At 37.1% G+C, this 18330-nt stretch overlaps 1 long non-coding RNA gene across 1 annotated transcript in view; it reads right to left on the minus strand.

The window, feature by feature from the left end:
- Positions 1-4478: 4478 nt before the first annotated feature.
- Positions 4479-18330, minus strand: part of LOC135313388 (uncharacterized) — a 95178-nt gene continuing 81326 nt past the window's right edge. Inside the window, exon 3 of the long non-coding RNA XR_010373024.1 lies at positions 4479-4526. This is a non-coding gene — a long non-coding RNA (uncharacterized LOC135313388). The remainder of the gene's footprint in view (positions 4527-18330) is intronic.

An 18330-nucleotide genomic window follows, 5' to 3' on the forward strand; every position in this document is an offset into this window, starting at 1 on the left:
CAACTAATGGAATAATGAAAATGAAATCATTCCCACAAAGGACTGCATTTTCAGCAAAGTTTTGTTCTGTGGTAAAACAAAACTACAGCTGTCAAAAATATGGCACCCCAGCCCCTTAGTAAATTTTAAAAATACCATCTGCAGGCAACGCAGTGCAGATAAACAGATGTCGCAGAAGTACAAAGCCCAAAGAGAAAATGGTTTGACAGTTCTAAGGTTAATATGCCTGAAAAAAAGATAACATATGTTTCTCTGATGAAGAAAGAGACTGCAAAATGTAACAATTGCTAACGTTTATAAATAGCTATTGACTGACTAATACACAGTTAATACCTGCATTCGTTATTGTTTTGAGTTTCCTTAAGAATAGTAAGTAGATCAATTAGAGAGGACTACAAGTTCAGCATCTTTCTGTGTAGCATTAGTTGTTTAGTTTAACTGGAGAAGGTCCCTACACTATCTTTAATCTGCTTGTGGGGTTTTTCTTCCCTTGTCCAAGAACTCCTCTCATTAAAGCGAACTCTTTTGAAATATGCAACACTGGCTAGCTTAGTCCCACTTACTAATGGTCCTGAATTGATTCTTAATTAGTTGCAGTTTTGGTCAGAATCCCATTAAAATAGCTGAGTGCTCCAAAGGAAAGAAGGAACCAGCGGGTGAGCTGCTGAGACAGGGTGAGCTTGCACCCACAATGGCAGCTACGCAAAATGCAGTGAGATTCAAATCACGCTCCCTGTCCTGGTTTGAACACAAACCTTCGTATGGTAATTTATCCTCCATCTATAAAACAGGATGAAGAAAGGCATCCAGATGCTGTTAGAAAACTTGCATTCTTCCAATACTCTTCTAGTCTCTTCTTAAGGAAAAGAAAGGATACTAATTCAGAAGAGTATGAGACCTTGCAGTAAATCTCTGGTTTTCTTTTTCTGTATAACCTTATTTGCTATATATTTTCTAACCTTCTGTTTATGTTCTAGAAAGCCTCTGGGAAGCTAAAGAGTACATTTTCATGTTTTTTTTCCAAATGACTATTTGCTATGAACTGAAGCATATTTTTGTTTATGAAGGGAATCAGTGGTCAGTGTACAGCTATTGCTTTATGAATTGAGTTTAATTATAGAAAAGTGGGGTATCAAGAAAACAAGCTCTTCTAAAGCACTATCTGGAGCAAGTGTCCCTGTTGTTAGGGGACAGTGATGTCACGTGAGCAGCTTTTGTATTCAGCAGTAATAATTCACTGCCTGCATGGGAGGATTGATCCCAGCTATGGTATCCCCAAAGGAGCCTCCACTAGGAATGGGCTCACATACTTTGATCTGCAGATTAACATGAGCAGGATCACAAGCCTTTGTCTCCTGTAAACATTGTATGTCCCTAAATTTGTATCCAGCAAAAGGCTGAGTCTTGTGTTTATTTGGGTAATGAATTGCAGTAATTAATGCATGCATTGATTCCTCTACTGACTCTCCCCTAAAGGCCATTTCCATTTTTAATTTATAGAAAATGCATACGATTCCTTTAATCAGAGCACAGTCTGGAATCTAAAATAAACACTCACACAAAAAAATATAGTAAATAGAAGTGAGATTACTGAGCAGAATTAAGGTAGGAATTTAGGTATACAGAAGCAGAAGTTGTATTTAACATTATATTAAAAGACACAGCAATACTACATAGCAAGGAGTATAAGAATATGCATTTGGAATTTTCAGGGCACATCCAACTCTATAATCAGAGAAGCACAAATCCTACTATTTCATTGAACAGGCTTCCACTTACTTCAGGGCTCAGTTTGGTCCCTAACATATGAATGCATATTTATGTCACATATTTCTATTACAAGGATATTTTGATGCTGTCTTTCTTTCAGTTTTTTATGGCTTCTGCATTAAAAAAAGACCCTACCATTTACTAAATATTCTTGAGGGGGGAAGATTCAAAGGAGCAATGTGTGCTTCCTTTATGAATTGTGACTATTTCTTATTTGCTAAGTGCCAAAACTGTACTCAGCATTGCACAAGATGCAAAATGCAAACAGCCTTTCCCTCACAGTCCTTCAGCCCAAAAGCAGATTCTAGCATTCCAGATATTACCCTGATATTAAACTGGACCATTCACAAACAACGTTGGCTTCAGAACAAAGCAAAAATCAAGTGCAAACCAAATAACACAGTTTAGGAATAAAAAAAAAAAAAAAAACAACAACAAATTATATCAGATTTTCTCTTTTTTAATGCTGCAGTCCTTTCAGACATTAAGATTGTCTTTTTCATTACTTGGGAAATGCCTGCCTTGTATCATACAGTTCCTTGTGTATTTAAAATTTCCATAGACATATTGAAATGCATGTAAAATATGCCCGGGGAAGTATAAAAATACAGCATTATAAATATACAGCAAGGCAGATGATGCTGTGCTGAGGAATGCATTCTAATATTTTTCTGAAATGTACAGGTAATATAAGTTAGAAAATACCCCATGATATGTATGCAGCGTAAAGGACACAAAAAGAAAGACTGATTTGGAAGAACACACAAACTAAAGGAATACCTGATTAACCTTTCACTGACTCCTGGGCCACGTGATGCAAAGCTTGCCTTCCTCTTAGAGTGATGGCTTTAGAAGAAGATGTTAAATTTAACCTCTGGCGCAATGATAAATTGACAATAAAAAATTCAATGGCTTGGTAATTACCAATCACTTTGGACATCGGCAACATTTTTCAGTTCTGTCAGTGCTCATTGGCACAAAAGCTTCAGCTGAAATTCTCTCGATCTCCCTCTTTTTAACTTTGTTTTCATGATGCAGATTAAATCTGCCACCCTATTACTGATTCATTTTCCTAATTTTTCATGTCTGCACCATGCCCCAGCTGCACTAGGCTGATAATTGTGGAGCCCAGCCCTGATGATTAACATCAGAAGAATTAATTATGCCTGCCATTAAAATTCCAGGTTGCACATGGTGATCAAGAAAAATTAAGTTTCTCTAGGCCTCTAAATCATTTCACCTTTGAGGAGAATGATAGTGCCTCGACAGCTAAACTGCAGCCTGCGTTCCAGAAAAGGTCTAAACCACACACCCTTTGTGTAATTCACTAAATGCCTTCCTAGTTATTCTCACTGGTTTATTCCACTTGCTAAAAGGATTTACTGCTCTCCAAATAAAGACAACTAAAGTATCTAGCTGACTGCTTGATTCCAATATAAAAGTCCTTTTTTTTCCTTCTTTCTGAGACTCTTTGAGGAGTATCTGTTATATTAATTTCCAGATTAAAGCATCACACAGAGAATGAAAGATCCAGGTACAGAAGTAGTTTCACAGAATTGGTAGATAATTTACTTTTATGCCAGTTACAAAGTGAAGGGAAATTATGATTTTAGTGCTAGGTGAAGACAATGATATTTCTCAGAAATAAATTGATAATGAAACAAAAACAGATTCCTAAGATCTTCCTACGATTCTGAAGGCTAAGTAGCAATGAGTAAGGAAAAGCCTGTTGACTGACTCATTTCGAAAATTATTTTTGCATGGGAAACTCAAAACGTATTTGGTCTAGCCTAAGGTATGACATTTACTACAGCCATAAAGAGTAAGATGATATGCATTTATCATGTTCTTTTTCTACACTATGTTTTGTTTTTAAATTACCATAATCATGCATATTACTGGCCTAGCTTTAGAAGACTGTGGTGAGGAGTCACATTCTGATGAACGGATGTAAATATCATATGTTAAATGGTAAAAGTCACTCACTACTCTACAAAGAGTATGCATGAACTATGCATCATATCTGCTTCCCTTGTTATGTTTAGGCAGTACCACCGTAGTAAAACTATTTAGATGTGCATATTCTTGTTAGCTTTTACAGATGACAGATTTCTAGAATAAACTTAACAGAATCAGACCAAAGAGCAGCACAAGAGCAATTATCTTCCCCTATAAAATATGGTACAAAATGGGAGGACTCAGTACATTTAGAGATTAACTTCTACGGGAAGTCATGTGTATGGTGAAATAAGAGAAAGACCCTTCAATTTAAAACTTAAATCCTTGAGTTTAACATGAACATCACTGCTATAGCTCAAGGATATTGTATTCTATATAAAATAGGCCATTTAGAACTTGTGAGGACTTTATTGCACTGTCTCACGAATGACAACTAGCATAGTATTCATGATTAAATGAACATTTATTGTATTTGTAACAGTATTCCAGGAATGCCATAAAATGAAGCATGAAGTCATCCATTTAAACATTTTTAAAACATGTCTTAACTGAAAGCATTGAAAGTATCTCCTTACAAGACTTTCAGCTAAATCCAGATTTTTTTTCTTTCTCCCCCAGGACACAAGGAATAGCTCAAAGGTACCAAGATTTTCCACAAATCACAGATGTCTCCGCAGAGGATCAAGAAAACAGTCAAACACATTGTCAAAAGCCTATGAAATAAGGTGAGAGAAGTCTGAATATACTTATTGGTCTTGTCCATTTCTAACATCCATGGAGAGAGAGCAAAGGAAGTCCTAAAAGGGGAAGACATGACATGCAACACAATGATATGGGATTAAAACAGTCATGTAAGATTATGTCAAACATTTTCTGAATTAGACCAGTATTCAAAACCATAAATTCCATTTTTAGCAAGCATGGCTATCAGGTGATAAAAGGTTCATCACAGATTTAATTTTAAGACTTAAAAAAGCCCAAATCTAACAGTAGCAGGGTGAAAATTAACTGTAGTGATTTTTGATACATTTAAAACTTACTGCAAATAGATTTACTATGTAAATACATAAATGCTGTACCAGAATAACAATCAGCACAGTATGAGCTTTGGGAGAAGAGTATCTTCACTGACCCCAGTCTTGAGAATGCCAAAAATTAAAATAATTCATCTTGAAAGCAGCTTGAAAGGTGATTCTGGGATTAAGGTTTAGGCCTGGGAAGACAGGGATTAATATGTTCCATTTCCCCTAAAATAATCAACAACCTTTGTCCAGTTTATTCTTACTAGTTCACAGATGACTCTTGCTCCTACATATGTGCACATAGTACTTTATCTACCAGTCAACTGAAATAGAACAGAAGCTAAAGAGTACAAGAGTACAACAGAACTAGCATCATCTCAAGTCATGGAGTTAATACCCAGTCCAAATCCAGGCTTCTTCATTTATGGGAACTTGAATATAATATTTGATTAATTATTGTAGTGAACACAGAAAACTTCAATCAGGGTCTTACATAAACTATTTTGGTTGTAAGAGATTTCAGTTCTGAATCTCTAAATTTTGGATAATGCTAATTTCTACTCAAAACTTGACACATTAGCACAGGGAGAAGAAAAATATTGTAGACTGGGAAGGGAAAAATAGAAAAGCTGCTTGCAGAAAGAATTTTACGTAAGTACAGAAACATTTGCATTGTCCTCTGACATCAGAGAAAATTCTGTCAGAACAATGTAAGGATGTGAATTCTTTCAGCCTACTGGAGAGCAGCTGCAAGAAGTGACACTGTTTCTTGCAAAATTGAGATTCACAACCTGGCTTGCAAAACCCCTGTAATACTTTGATGGTTAGGATGATCAGCTCTAAATAACAAAAATAAGCCATACCCCATTTCCAGGTAACTGGCAAATTTAAATTGAGATTTAGTTATCAAAGATCTGTATGAAATGTACTAGATAAAGAGGTCTCTGCCATTTTAAGAAATACAATTCCAGTTTTTAGCTGCTCAGCCTTCTTTTCCCCTTAAAAAAAAATTATCCCATCCTTCCTAGGTAAACACCATCTACCGTTAAAAAAAAATCCTTTTGCATTGTCATTGATGGTTACCTTCTGCCATCCTTTATCCTGATTTACTTTGCCTGTTCATTCCAGTGGCATGATTAGTGAAATAAGTTACTACTGGGCATCAGGAGAATTTGGCCTTTAATCTTCTACTGGTAATTCCCAGCACCACAGCTGATTGAAAGCCCCTGTGTCTGCCATCCAAATTTTTGCTAATGTGGTTTTCTACAATATCACATTACAAACTTGTATTAGACATACAATGTGCTCACCTTTGGCACGAAAATAACAGCTATCATGTGCACAACATCTTCCTGAAGGACAATGAGGCCTTCAGCCTAATCTCTTGTGCACTTTCTTTTTGTGATCTTTTTGGCATGGCTACTATTCATTGGTTTGAGCATCCACTTGAATATTGTTTATTAACAGACTTTTATTTATTTATTATATATTTGCATTAATGTGACCATGAACTTGAACCCATTGTTACAGGTGCTGTAAAACACAGGGGGTCTTTACTCAGAGCTCACTTTCCAAACAAGACGGCTGATGGTGACAGACCAACAGAGTAACATAAGTAAGCAATGAGACTGAATTTGTCAGCATATTGTTATAAAGTTTTTGTAACCATCACAAAAAAAAAAGTTTTGAGAAGAATAATGTAAAACCATTCCCTTCAAGCAGAATGAGAATCATGTCTGACATTTTTTATTACACACATATTGATACAGCAAGAAGTGCTTTTAGCGGTGATATTTCCTCTGTGTTATATTCCTCCCATCCATGTTATTTAGGTATTTCTTCATCTCCCAAATCTATATTTTTCCCATGCTGTCAATGTGAGACTTATGTCAGTGCAAGCAACACATGACGGTGTGAGAACAAATACAGCACAGCAAACAGTTAATTTTGAGTTGCCGCCTGGTGCATGAATTCCTGAATATTAGCCAAAGAGTTCCAGAGGAAAGCATACCTCCTGATCATCAACTTTGCCCCACAGCTTCACCTGTCAAACAAATGAAGCAAACTGGTAATGCTAGACACCTCTGTATCAGTCTTATATCCCAAGGCAGTTGATGCCCCTCTAGCCCCACATACAAATCAGGTGTACCTCTCATGCACTATAATGAAGTAGATTGGCAGGTCTGATTTCAGCATTTTTCCTGTCAATTTGCCACGATTTCAGAGCTGTATCAACTCGCTAAAGATCAGAGACAACATTCCAGTGTTGTGTGAGAATCATGGAGGGGGAAAAGAGAAATAATTTACTTTGAAGTGTAGCAGACTTACAGTTATACAGTGATGTTGCACTGATGCAGCTAGACATATCTGTCTTCTATACAAAGTAAAAACCACTTCATAAATACAGGCAAAAGAGAGGAAAGTTCTTTTTCCGTAACTATTGGTGAATGAGATACCACTTCAAGAACCCTAGTCTTGCTCAGATGAGTAACCACTGACTCCAAGAAGATAACTTGTATTTCTAAGGAAAAAAGTTGTATGAGCAAGAATTGTAGAATCAGCCTCCAAATTTGCACAGTAACATGGTAAAAGCAACTACTAGTGAGGAATGTGAGAATCCAGGGAGCATCATACAGCTTGAAGTCATAAATGATAAAATGTTCCTGCACTGTAACACTGTTTTCTGTGGCTGGGACACTGCAACAGACTATCTTGGTTCCTTCTCTCTGTAGCCACTACTGGCAAAGGAATGACTGGCAAGCCCTCTTGCTGTAATCTGCATGTTGCTTTGTCACAGGCTGTAGCATGCCTGTCTCTAAGCCGATACAGATGGTACTACGTCCGCTGTCTTCTCCACATGCGCTTTCTTTCTGAGCAGCCATGCACTGGGCTACTGCTCTGTAATGTGCATACAAACAAAGACACAGCCAAATGCAGTGTGATATTGCATATCATCTCTTTTTCTAAGGAATTAATAGTCATGACTTTCAAACAACACTTAATTGCTATTAAAGTTAGCGATATTGCTATGGAGATGCATTTACTTTTAGAAAGTTAAGAACAACAACTAAACTTTTATGCACACAAATTCTGGACTTATTTACCCTAGTGATTTCAGTGAAGTGTACCAGTTTAAATAATTCCAGACTTGTTTACTGTTAACTCTTAAAGAAAATAGGATAATTTATGCATACATCTTCAGTTCTATGCTAACCAGATGTGGGCTCAACCTCCCTTGCTCTCTGTCACTGTAATTTGACTTGCACCATATCTGCCTGAAATAGAATACAGGACATTCAGCATATATTTATCTATATGTAAATCCAGAAGCATATATACACTCAAACACATAGCAGCAAAATTTTGCCACATGTTAATGGGGCATTTCCTATTACAAACTCCCTGAGGATGTTCAGGTTTCAGGTCCTTTCCCAATTACACTGCAGCAGGCCAGGGAGCTCTCCTGTCTAATGTAAGCCACTAGAAGACAATTCTTCCACGCGGGTGTCGTGGTGTGGAAACTGGCCCGTGCAGTTTATGGTGCAGCAGCCTTTTAGCATTTGAGTACCATGGGCTGGTCACTGAAAGAATATTTTAGCTCTACAGCTCTCATCCTACATATTCCTGCTGTTAAACTCTCAGATATATGTAGGCTTTCATATTACACATCTTTTCCCAACTCTATGTTCATAGGATACTATCTAAATTTGGAACATACATTTTCTGTCATCACTCAAATCCATATCTACAACCTATTCAAATTGCACCCTTTCTCAAGGATTTCTCTGTCCTGAAACAAAAACAAAACTAAGTCTTCCTGCTGACAGGTCATTGCCTGTTTCCACCGTCTTTCACCTGGCATGTCCAGTACAACTCCTAACCAACTCAGATGTTAACTAGAGCCAGCTAATACCACTCCAGTGTTTGCTAAAGTCTAAGCAGACTGTTCATTCTTTGGAAGGCAGATGCCCATTTCTGCAAGGCAGGGCAATGTTCACATCCCAGAATAAAGATTTTACCACACAGAGTTAATCTTATGTTCCAGATACACATATAACTCGCTAATCACATCTTTTACAATCATTCAGGTTCACGAAATTGCATATAATTGGTCAGAGGGTGGGTCCTGATGCTGTAGGTTTAACAGCTTTAAATTATATTTAAGAATATTCTTTTTCTTCCAGTAATAATTTTTACTAATTTACTGTCACCACCTGCATACGGAGCTCATTCAAAACATAAAAAGTAAAATTATGTTTATTTAGGTCAGCCCATTTTGTTGGCAAGATCTGGTGGGACGATTCACACAAGTAAAGATTTGGCAAAAAATTCCCATGACAGTTTCAGTTCCAGATCTCCAGGGAAGACTATGGAGATAGCAAAATACAATTAATTAATTTTTATTTAGCAATCATCAGAATAAGGATAACTGAATTGGCAAAAAATTCACAATCATTTTTTCAGAACTATACTTAAAATATTACGTTTCCCAATTAATTATATTGCTTAGGAAAAAAACCCAAACCAAACCAAAACCAAAAGAAACCCCAAAGCACACATGAGAAGTAGTGATTAATAATGTTCTAGTTTGTTACACTTCCATTTGATGGGGGCCTGGTAGCTTGGTCAATATTTCATCCCCGGTGATTTCCCTTTTCACATACTACTAATCCATGCTCCGGGTTTGGAGAATAGGCCACTAGTTTTAAACAGTCTCTAATTCCTTCCATTTTGCAGTGTCAGCTATGTTTCCTTTTAAAATATCTTAACATTGAAAAATTAGTAACCATCCTCCATATGCTGTAAAATAACAAAACTAGCAAACTGATGGCAATTTAATATATTCTGGTTTTAAACAGTAATTTACAGAAGTCTGACATTCACTGTCAATGTATTTTTCCACAGTGAAGAAATCTGCATGACTTCCGAACTAACATACCCTTACCTGACCTTCCAGAAAATACAATGGCAATAACTTTTTAATAAATAATACTTTCTCATATTCTTTGCAGTGACAGTAATTGTTAAAAACATAATTTGGAACGAAGATAAATCTAGAAACTTACAAAATATCCTCACATTTTCTGTAGTGACTAGGCTCAATTCCTCAAGGGATTGATGGAGAAAAAAGACACCTTTCTCAGGGCAGTTTCCCCTCCTTATCCTATACTCAACATAACCAGTACCAGTCAAAGGTCAGGGGACAAATAAGAGCTACTCAGCTAAGTGAGGCTCTGCAAGAGACAGAGGTAAATTGATATGGATGTGGGAAACTCGAATGAATTAAGAATTAAAAAGATGTTCCCACTGGTCTGGCACCTGTAACAGAAGACAGAAAACCACATATCCTACTACCTATTTCAAAACTGTTCACCTTTCAAATAAGACTGGCTGGGAAAAGGAGTGTGACATCTCTTCAAAATCATGAAGTCAAGCATTTAGGTGTTTACACAGGTTTTACTCAGACACATAAATTCCAGATTAGGATATATCGAAAGATAGGTCATATACTCTCACATCAGGTTCTCTGTTGAAGATCTGGATCTTTATATGCAGACTTGCTTTACCAACCTTTCTGCAAACACACTCAACTAAGGACCAAAGTTAGAAATCTCTTATAGTCAATCTTTTGATGAAATTCTCAGCACTTAACGATTTTAATACAGTCAAAAATTCCACAACTTGTTTGAAACTCAAAAAAGTTTGCCTGAAAGACAAAGCCTTGCAGATTCAACAGTGTTCAAGTTTTGATTCTGCTTTGATTTAATTCAAAATGCTTTGCTCTTTCTTCACCAGCTGATACCATACAGGAGTAAATCTTCATACTCCTCTTTAAGAATTGCTTCTTTCTGTGGAGGGATTTGGCTTCAGCAATCTGGGGAAGACTCCAAATGATAAATAACTTAAATATTGAACAAATGGCAACATTTCATTCATGCAGAGCAGGAAAATTTAGCCCCCATGGGTTATGTTACTGGGAACTCCTTAAATCAAAATATGGAAACTCAATATCGAGGTACATAAACTATAAGCTTTATTGATCATGTCTCTTGTGACTGGGCATTCCTACCATGCTGGAGACATAATTCTGCATGGGGCTGATTTCCTTCAACACTGACTTAGGGGTGCTCAGTGCATAAAAAGTCATAAAATCCTGTTTCTGCACACATGTATCTCAGAATAGAATGTGAAGGAATTCTCAAGGGTACTCTTTTCTTTAGCTTTTCTGAAATCCTGGTCAGGCATCTAAGAATCCTGAAGAAAATTAATGGATACGCTTTCCAGTGGAGGAGGTTGCCTATTTGGCATAAACCGCAGTAACAGTATGAAATGCCTTCTGATAAGAGGCCAATGTCATTTTGTTTTCTGATCTAGTGCAATGCTAGTAATCCATTCTTACATATTTGCATAACTTTGCTTTATATCAATTTGAGTGACTATTTACCTGTCATGTATGGCATGATAGTGAGTAGATGCAGAAAAGGACAGCCAGCAGCGGGCGAAGGAAGATGCCAAGGTTATAAACCAGTGCTCATATTTACAATCCAGCATTATTTTCATGAGAAGGTTGTCCAGCACAGACGTAGGTGCAAGTAGAGACCATCAGAGCTCTCTATCAGGCAACACCCTCTCTGGCCCATTTCCGTAAATTCTCCTTAGTGGCATGTTTTATTGCCCCAGAGACACCACATGATGGCTATTTATTTAATTACTTGGAAAGCCCAGCCAAAGAAGGGTGTCTCAAGTTTGGCATGTTAGTTTCCTGCTCGCAGATTTACAGTTTAGCACTATTTGGGTTTTCAAAGTCTCCTTGTTAAAAGTGCGAGGGGTCCGTTTCACCAGATGAAGTACCACTGCTTTGTCTGTCTCCGAACAGCCGAAATCCCCCAAAAGGCACAGAGCAGAAGTGCAGTCTGCTTGAAAACTGGTGTGTGCCGCCCCTCCAACCACTGATTAATATTCAACATATTCTGCAAGCAGAGCTCTATATCAAGTTCAGTATTTTCTCTGCCCTGTCCTTTCCTTCCCTCCTCCCGCCTAATTTTGTAGACAGACAGCCATAATACGCAATAGAAGCATAACTCTTTAAACTGAAAATGTCATCACTTAAGAATACAAGAGAGTGGTATGTGTCATGTATGTCTGCAAAATGCAGTTGCTGTCTGTTACAGTCTGTAGCAACTTTTAAATCTGTCATCACGGCATGAATTTCATATTAAGCTCCTTCCCAGTGCTTTAGCCAGGAAGTAAAGGGGGGAACATACTGTATCATTTATGGGCATGCTGGTGCTGGGTCAACCATGACATCACTCTCCACTCCGCTGAGCTGTAATGAGGTGAAAAGGCAGCTTTAGAACAACATAGCACTTTATTTATTAGGAAAATTTAAGTGTGCGTGTATTTCAATTTATGATAAAACTGAAAACAAAGGTTATGGACTGTAGCTCTCCTACAGCACAAAGTAAGGGGGGAGGGAAGGCATTTTGTGGATGGTGAAAGATTTAATGCACATTAAGCACGGAAGATTGAAAGTTCTGGGCAGGCTAAAATCCTGTACTGACAGCCCAACCAATTAGAGGTGGTACACAGTGCATTTTGCTGCAGTCAAATTGTACTGTATACTTCGATCAGAGGGTGTCACTGAAGCAAGAGCCTAATTGAGACTAGCTAAAATCTTCACATTCCAAAGGACATAAGCATATAAATTGAGCACAGAAGAAAAGAATTTGGTGAGAGTTGGAGGCTATAAGAGCCCTTGATTGCAGAAGGTTCCCTAGAAACCTGCAATGCTTTTTTAATAACCTTAGAGAAGCTGAGCAGTTCATAGCATCCCTCCAGATTAATGCTTAAATATAAGATGGACATTTGTACCTTAGAGTAAGGAAGGTTTTTTGCTCACAGCTGGAGATGGGACAAAAGAGGTACAAAAAAAGTAGAAAACCACAATGCAGAACAGGTCTGATCAGACTTGCAATTAACTGCTCTTGTTCCTTTTTTCTCAATTACTTCTTCTAGTGTTCAGTTTTATTTTTAAGGTTGTCTTAATTGTTTTTCATGCTTAAGTGAAACAGTAAGGAACATATTATTTTTACTGCAGGCAGAGTACCAGCAGTTGGCTTCTTCAGGAAAGCACTGCAAAAGCATCGCTGTTGCTTACTTCCCTATATTGAATCTTGCCTTGCTTCTAAAAAGGGCATCCCACTGCCAGCTGATCACTAACCTGGTAATTCTGACTCCCTTGGCATGCACAGGAAACCCCACACCCACAGTATTCAAACAATACTGTTAAAACACTACATGCAAGCTGAAGCTTTTCTGTCTGCAAGATCTGAACACAGTAAGTACCAGATCTATGACATGAATTTCTAGGCACTACTTTAATGCAAATAATAAATAATAATTTACATAAATACCCTGCTACATATAATTAAACAGATAATAATATCTAGGTTTAACTAAGAAATGTAAATTTTGATATTGAGATTCTTTTCCCTATTACAAGATATTACTTTAACAGCTCTGGTCCTAAGAAAGAGAGAGCCTGAAATTGGTCTGTAGCCAGAATATCTAGGGTTATAACCTTCCTAAATCTCACAAACCTCTAATACCTAGCAAAAGTCTGAACAGTATTTGGCAGAAAATACTCCATGAAAACCCACCTGGAAGGGTCAGTGTCAGCCCCCAAAAAGGTGGTATTCTTTTTTTCAAATTAGTGGTAAGCTGCTGGAGTTGTAATTTTTCAGATGAAATGTAGAACTACATGCCTCAGTGTTCATAGAGGTTTAAGAAGCCATTATATGTTTCTCAAAGCAACTGTATTATTACTGGCCAAACTCTCACATGGGGGAATTAATTCTGCACAGTATATTTATCCCAAGAAGGGAAAACGGTTTCTTTTTTTTTTTTTTCCATTGCATACACGTACCAGGCAAATGTCTCAAACATTTTTAAGATCATGCTTCAAAAGTTAATATCGACCTTCTAGAAAAAAGGAATGAAGTAGGCAGAAGAGATAATTTTGTATATGTTCTTATTTCTGCCAAAAAATATCCACTAGACAGCATCAAATATTTCATGAGTTGCAAGGGCTACATTTCCAATCATGCTCTGCAGTGTATACCTTAAAGAAAGTGCTGAGTAAATGGGGAAACACATGCAGTAGGCAACTCCTCAATCCAAAGGCAATCAAAACGTAGACATCTTTCATGCTTTCTTTGTTCTTTTCTTGATTTTTTGGGTAAGGTTAGCCTTCTATATTGTCTTTTTCTACTTTCTCCCTATTCTAATCAGGTTGAATCTATCTATGGATTTCCTTGCTTAGGAAGAAAGGTCGAAAGAAATGCCATGACTATAAAGACTTTTAGTCCAACATTCATTCTTAAAATATCTTTGTCTGCCCTCTCAGTACACATTTGAAAAATAGTTCTGGAAAATTATCCAAGGAACCTCTTAGTTAAAATATATTTATTTAAATTTGACTTGTCAATCTTTCTCTCTACTTCCCCTCACATGTGTTACTTGTTTCAAGTACCGCATGAACCAACAGTAAACATTGTTTTCCATCTCTAGCTGTGATGGAAAGCACCTGGAAGACAAAAAATGATGGAGGGAATCAAACCCAAGATTATACAGCATGAACCAAATTCATTCTTCATATGTTTCTTCAAATGATGACCTAAATTGAATTACATTGTGAGTCAGCCTGGCTCTTTATCTGCATTTCTTATTAAATTGCTCGACGTTAACATCTGCCTTTTCATTATACCTTGTGGCCTTTTCTTTCCCGTTAATAACCTCGCCATATGCCCCAAGTTCAGTACTTCCTCCACTGAATTTATTTTGTCATCTACAGATTTTTTAAACTGTTTCCTTTTTCAGTATGTGAAACATCTTAGTAGAAGACAAGAAGCATAGTCTCTAAATTATCCACTACTTGCATGATGCTCTTTTCAACATGTAGCCCTCTGCATCCTTCTCTATTTAGTCACCCTGTTTCTGTCACCCCTGGTCACACTGAGTAGCATGGTACTCCCTATGAACCTAAAGTCTTCAGAAAGAATAGAGAAAAAAGCAGAAAACATCATCATGTCACTGTATGAATCCAGAATGAGCTACTCTTGAGTACCAAACACAACTTTGGTTTCTCTAGCTCAAAAAAGTTGTAGCAGCATTTGAAAAGAGAAAGGAAAGGGCAGCGAAGATAATTGGGACTTGGAGTGACTTCTACACAGAAATTATTAAATACAGCAGGACTCTCTAGCTTAAAGCCCTGCCTCTGGGAAGACATGATCCTAACTATAAAACTCAGAAGTTGCATGAAGCTGAAAGGTCTTTCCTAATACAAGAATTAGTATAAAATGAAAATAGTTCAATCAATGCACAGTTATACCAATAAAATTAGACACAGGATGCTGGGAATGCTGAAGATTTAATGTGAATTTTAAAAGCTATTAGATATTTTCATGAAAGAAAACTCCATCCAGGACTATTAAACACAAAGATATCACCTTTGCTTCATGAAATCCTAGAGCCATACATCAACGAAGACTAGAGGAACAGAGAGGGGATTATCACTATATGTTTGACCTAATCTCATGCCCTTCCATAGGCAGCTATTAGTGGCCACTGTTGGAGGAAGAAATCTGGGCTAGGTAGGCTGACAGAGGAACTCCAGTAGCGCTAGCAGCAAAATTTTAAAATCTCGTTGTCTGACACAGCTTACTGCCTGTGCAAAGAGAGTAAGAAAGAATGTGTACTCCTACTCCAGGTGATCCAGTTCACAGTTTCAGTTAAAACACTAAACTGAGCTCCGGAACATAATACAGACCTCGGTCAACTTTCTCCTTTGACAGCAGTGACATTCAGTTAGTGAGGAAGCAGAGAACTACTCAGCAGTGCCTTACACTGCTGTAGTAAGATTCACAAATGCTCTTCTGACAATGTCGGTATCATCTGCATGTTATACTGCATAGCAGTATGGCTCTAAAGTATGTTTGTCTCACTTTCAGCCTGCTCGTTAGCTGACACCACAGACCTTCTATAAATACTTATCCTACATTTTTCTGTGTTCACAAATCAGAGGGTTCTTTCCCACTTTAATTCTCTAATATTTCTCACAGTGCCTTATAACCTGTACAGAAAAAGCTGAACGTGAAGAAACAAGCAATGAAACACAATGCAGGAAGATGCCAAATCAGTCAGAAACCCCCACCCTATCCACACACAATCAGCGCCAGCTGTAGTCCAATTAAACTTAATCTAGTCACATGCTCATGTGTTCCTCAGAAATTAGAGGAAATCAATTCAAATGCTAATGAGAAAACCCATAATTTATTATCTGCTGAGGAATGCATGTTACATTAATTTTAACTGTAAACAATTATTTTTATTGCAAGATTAATTACACCATCCTATACAACTTCCTTTTTTCATATTTTTTGAAGGAATTACTTTTCTGCTACTGTTTTGTTGATCTGTCACAGTATTTTAAGCCTGGAAATGTATAATTAATTTAGGAATACTGCAAATGTGGTTTTCTATTCTTCTGTCAAAGGAAAGTGGAACAAATGCCTGGGGCAAAATACAGAAAGATCCAGCTAAAGCTTTGGCCTACACAAAAGTACAAGAGCTGAAAACAGTGCATTCCTTATTGGGAGTCTGGAGCTAAAAATGTAAAGGTGAGAAAAGAGAGACAGTCTAGTTAAAAGCAAAAGTAAATTTTCATGGCTATTGGCCAAAAAAGAATGAAAAATAGAATTTTAAGTTAAGCTAAAATATCATTCAGTTAGCCCAGTAGCTTGCTTTATTTTCACTTGATCCCTTTTTATGTGATGCTTTCTTTTCTCCTGTACAGAATTTTTTTAAAATAAAAATCAACTTCATTACACAGTCAGGAATTGCAAAATATTTTATCAATAAAACACAAGGAAGTAATGGAAAGGAGAGGCATTTCAAGAAAGCCTATCTTGTTTGCTGACCAGATTCTTACTGTCTTTCTATATTGTGTGTGTACAGAATGAAACATCTGCATTATAGCTGAAGTTTATTGCAGTGATACAGAGGCAGAGAACAAGAAAAATAATCCAGATAGACAGTATTTATTTTTTCAGTTCCCAGGTTTTTATTTTTGTTTGAAAAGCCTCTTCTAATCTTAGAAGATGTCAGTGATAAATGCCTTATCCCAAGCAGCCCATTATTCTTTTTGTGTGTTTGATTTTTAACACCTATAAGAATTCAGACACCCTTACCAAAACGAAAACCAAACCAGAAATGCATTTAAAGAGTTAATTTAATGGCTGGACAAACAAGAAAGACCATCCAGTATAGTAGTTTAATTTCACATTGATTGCTAGGAGTTTCCTCAATACAACTACATCTGGCCTTCAGTTTTTTGGGATGACTGTGGGGCTCCGGCTTTGGGGCTACAACTAAATAGGAGATTTTTCTTGACAAGTGTTTTAGTGATACCATTGGTTACATCACTTTATGGGAAACATGACAAATGTAGCTCTTTTCCGCCTTGCAAATCCTTTGCAAAACTGATTTGCAATTTCACTAATTTATTAACTACTCATAATGTATTCAAAGAAGACTTTAAACATATCTGACTTTGTGTATCATCTAAAAAAACCTTTACACTACTTTTTATTCTTGTCATGCGTCTAGTAAATGCAATCACATGCTTCTGTTTATAATAAATAGTTAGCATACCTTTTAGCTGAGGAAAAAAAGTGTAACAATGCAAATAACAAAACCCAAAGAATAACAGATAACACTGTTCTGCAGAATTAGCCTTGTTCACATGCATATAGTGCAGAAGATAAGATCATATTCAACCTACAAACTGTAGTGCAAACAGAATACGTTACAGTAAATATTCACTAAAAGCATCTGAAGACGAGTTTCACAAGGTTGGGCAGAATGAACTGTTTGTCCTCAAACTCTGTTTTTAGCATTAAATCAGATCAGTATGTCGTTGTAGAGAAACAGGGGACCAGTTCATAACAGCTGGCCCATTTCATACCTGAGGGTAATGGCTTAGCAAAAAATGCCTCAATTTCTTAGTGTTTCCTTCGCTGTCTTTACCTTTCTAATAAACATGGACTGCACTGCACACCATGGTCACTCTTTTCCTCTACCTTTGTGTTAAAAAGAAGCATCTGTTTTAAAAATCTCTCACGGAGGATTACCACTAGTTACCGTGAAGTCTTGTTCATGATGCAAAGTTAAAAGGAAACAAAGGGTGAGGGAAATTCAAACTTCATCTGCGTTTGAATGTTGCTGGGCCCTATACTTCAGCAGACCAAATGGTTCAGCAGTCACCAGAATTATGCATTTCCTGCTCTAAAACACCTTTGGATTTCTAAGCTAAGCTTAGCAACCAGTGCTGCCATGAAGCTCTGATCAAGCAGTACAATCTTCATTCAGTCTTCATGCTTCAAACCCATACAGTTTGAACTCCTTCCCAATAAAACTAGAGAATGTGATGAAGCTACCCTGGATGCCTTTGTACTTCACATACGGATGACATACAATGACCAAAGGAATTTCTTCTTGGCACAGGGTATTATGTTGCCTT

The sequence above is a fragment of the Phalacrocorax carbo genome, chromosome 5 (genome assembly GCF_963921805.1).
Source record: "Phalacrocorax carbo chromosome 5, bPhaCar2.1, whole genome shotgun sequence".
Classification (NCBI taxonomy): Eukaryota; Metazoa; Chordata; class Aves; order Suliformes; family Phalacrocoracidae; genus Phalacrocorax; species Phalacrocorax carbo.